This window comes from Gossypium arboreum, chromosome 7 (assembly GCF_025698485.1).
Source record: "Gossypium arboreum isolate Shixiya-1 chromosome 7, ASM2569848v2, whole genome shotgun sequence".
Taxonomy (NCBI): Eukaryota; Viridiplantae; Streptophyta; class Magnoliopsida; order Malvales; family Malvaceae; genus Gossypium; species Gossypium arboreum.
Window position 1 is genome coordinate 33,393,787 of NC_069076.1, and position 4,276 is coordinate 33,398,062.

The following is a 4,276-nucleotide window of genomic DNA, read 5'->3' on the forward strand; positions in this document are numbered from 1 at the left end:
GCGAGACAGCCAATGTTGGTCTATGCAACACGTCTTTGAAAGGACAGAGATGCTCCAGAGGAAAATATTGGTACATACTTTAACCATAATGTGCTATTTACTTAGTTTGGAATTAGAGTACGCAGCGGGAGTGTGGTGTGGTAGTCTATGTTATGCGGCTGTACTAATAGTTAGGAAATTCGAGGACGAAGTTTCTTTTAGGGGGTAAAGTTGTAACCCTCCAAAAATCCTGAACATTCTTTTTATGATGGTTTTGATAAAAGGTGTTCTTAATATTCCTAGTCAAGTGTTATTTATGTGAGAATAGGCCTTGGTTAAGTTTAGAGTTTGAACTTTGGGGTGAAGGAAATTATAGTTTAATAATTAAAAGAACCCTGGTGGCAAGTAGTTTGGGTTTTAAATAAATGAAGGAGGAACTAGACACAAGGAGCCTTGTGTTGGAGTGGCAAGTAGTGTCACATGTGGGGCTTAGAGGTGGCGTCACATGCATGGCAAGGAGGTTTGGGGTTCGAATCCCTCCTTGCTCAAAAGAAGGACTTATTTTTGCTCAATAAATGGCCAGTAGTGGCTTTAGATGTAAACTTTGAACGGAGTGATCAGATGAGAAATTTAAAGAAGGGATTAAGGAGATATCAGGGAGAAAAGTTAGGAGATGAGGGGTACAGAAAAGTGGAGCCAAATAGGGAATTTGGGGATAGGTAAATTCATCTATAGTATATATAGGTGTTGATTTTGCGGATTCTGGGGTAATGCCAAAATTACTTCTCCTCCTTTAGCCGAATTCATCATTTTTTTTTGTATTGCCAAAAAACTTTTCTCTCTAAGTGCTCAGAAGTCGGATTCCTTGTTCCTTTCTTGCCAACTTTCCATTCTTTTTCTTTTCAAATTCTCTTTTTATTCACCTTTGGTTTTGGCCAACTCCTTCTTCTCTTCTTGTTATTTGTGCCGAATAACCCCTTTCACCATACAAATCTCAAAATTTGAAACGCTTTTCTTGAAGACCCTCTGTGCCACCACTACTCCCTCTACTTCGGTCGATTCTTGTGGATTAGTATCGAATCTCGAATTTCGGATCTCTACCAAATTGCTCCTTAGGCGTTTTGGGGTTTTAGGGTAAGTATTCGTCTTTTATTTGTTAATGTTGGCCAAATGGTCATGGATGATTTAAGAGTGACTTTAGATGATTTTGAGTCACTCGTTGTTTCGTTCTTAATTATTAAGATTGATGTAAATTTAAGAAATACCCGAGATTCGTGATTAAGGAATGGCTATTAAGGCTTGTCGTTCAAGGTAAGGCAAATGTGAGATTTTTGGTTTTTTGGTGATCATATTTGATAAGTGTGTGATTAATCATTGAGTGACATCGTTTGTAGGTTCATGGCTAAAGAGATCGCAGCACGTTTAGTACCAGGTGTGTACATACACTGCACACACATAGTAGATCGATAAAATCTCGAAATTGCGAAAAGCCAGAAGTTTGGCTACAATAGTCTTGCGAGTGCGCAAACACTCGTAAGGGGGAACCGATAGGTTATCAGAGGCCCCATGAGAGATTCCATGGACTTAGGTCGTGTATTGGCCAACCGGGCCAGAATGGGCCAAATGGGCCCGATGGGCTGTAGGGCCCGTAGTAGGCAAAATTAGCAATTTGATACTAGGTGATGGAAAATTGTATGATTGTATGATTATGAATGTGATTGGGGCCGATGGGCCATATGAATGTGATTGGGGCCGATGGGCCACATGAATGAGATTGGGCCTAAAGGGGCAAAATGAATAAGTATGGATCTGTTTGTAACACCCCGTACCCGAGACCATTGCCGGAGTCAGACACGAGGGGTTTGCGGACTTAACTCACTTATTTGCACAGTCCATTTTAAATTTCCAGACGAGCTGGCTAACTGCGTCACTATCACCTTAAAAATCATATCTCGAGTTCCAAAACTCGAAAACCAGTTCTGTAAATTTTTCCTGGAACTAGACTCATATATCCATCTAAAAATTTTTTTCTAAAATTTTTGGTCGAGCCAATTAGTACAGTTTATTAGTTAAAGTCTCCCCTGTTTCAGGGTTCGACTACACTGACCTTCATGCATTACGACTTGGATATCTCCCTGTACAGGGCTTCAATACTGATTCTGTTTGTTTATATAGAAACTAGACTCAAAAAGGAATCTATAAATATATGCCATGAATTCTAAATGTCTCTGTTTAATTTATAATGAATTTCCAAAGTCTGAACAGGGAATCCAGAAACCGTTCTGGCCCTATTTCGCGAAAACCTAAATATCTCTTAACATACAACTCATATGATCATTTCGTTTCTTCCATGTGAAAGTAGATTCATCAAGGTTTGATTACATAATTTATTCACTATTTAATTTCATTCCTACTATTTTTAGTGATTTTTCAAATCTACATCACTGCTGCTGTCAGCATCTGCCTTTAAGGTAGACTTTACCTATTTCATAGTTTCCATGATTCAACTAGCCCTTTTGCATATATAGCCCAAAATATAATCATGATGAACCATTCTAATGGCTAATCGTTGCCAAACATTTCCATGCCTCTTAATGAACATATACATTCAAGATGATTATAACATTATGCTCAAAATATATATAAGCCATTTTCGCATGGCTATCCAAATATATACAACACCAAAGTACTTGACTAATAACAAAAAAAAAGGGGTGTCCTATACATGCCATTTCAAAGTTCTACCAAAAGTGTACCAAAAGGAGCTTTGATAGTGTGGGCGACTTCGACTTCAAAAATCCCGAGTCCGATAGCTGAAGAACCAAAATCTATAAAAGTAGATTTACTGAAGCGAGTAAGCATTTAATGCTTAGTAAGTTTTGAGCCATAAAATTTGACACAACTAAAATGTAGCATTCATATGGCTAAATGGATAATTTGACATGCACAAATTCTCAATATCATACTTACTTCACATTACCAACCCTTATATTCATACACAAAAGATCAACATAGCCAAAGGCCGATAGCTCATTTATCGATTGAGCGAATACTTATTTGTAAGGGATCAACTAATTCAAAGCACATACGAAACATACTTCATCACTGGGATTTTACGAGCGTATTAATTGAAACTATTACAGCAAGGTCGCTCATTCCCAAGCCAAGTACCTTCGGGATTTAACCGGATATAGCTACTCGCTCGAATGCCTTCGTGACATAGCCCGGATATAGTAACTCACACGAATGCCTTCGGGACTTAGCCCGGATATAGTAACTCGCACGAATGCCTTCGGGACTTAGCCCGGAACTAGTCACTAGCGCAAATGCCTTTGGGACTTAGCCCGGTTATCATCCAAACATTCATGCACATATCAACAAATCATGACACATTTATATTCCATTTTCATAATCGAGTTCAAACACAAGTCACGATTATAATCCCATTTTCGGCTCACTAGCCACATACAAACAACATGGTTTAGTTTGCTTTATGACACGATCTCTATGCACATACGGCTACCCGTCACACGTATAGACAAATTAACTCAACATAAAATTCAAGTAGAATCATCATATCACCGTATATTTGTTACGCTCATACGTCATGACTTAATCAAATCATAAACTAAGTCTCGTTACTCGAAAACTTACCTCGGATGTTGTCGAACGATTTCGATGGCTATTCACCACTTTTTCCTTCCCTTTATCGGATTTAGATCCCTTTGCTCTTGAGCTTAATTTAAACAAATAAATTCATTTAATTATTTTTCACTTGGGCAATTCCATTCAATACATGTATGTCATACAATTTAAGTACAATGACCTTGCTCAATACTATTTAAACATCATGCATTCTTGAATTTCATCAACACCATCTAACTTCATATAGAAACACATATCGTCCTAGGTCGGTACACAAGTCAAATGCATCATTTAAATTGTCAAAGTCCACAATTTAGTCATATTTCTCTATCATAGTTTCTTCACTTAAACCGAATTAGCAAGCCCATATAGTCCTTGGCCGAATGCTATTTAACCCAAGTCATCAAGAATTTCATTATTTAACACCTTAGATATCCATAGCTAAATAGGTTATTTGTACATACATATATATACATAAGTGCATAGATACTATGTTACTAACAATTATTTCCTTGCTTAGCAGCCGAACCAATATACACATTACTTCATATCTACCCGTCACGTTTTCTCTACTTAAACCGAATAAACTTGCACATAAGGTCCTTGGCCGAACCTCACTAAAAACAAGTCAACCAAAATCTTAGTATTTATC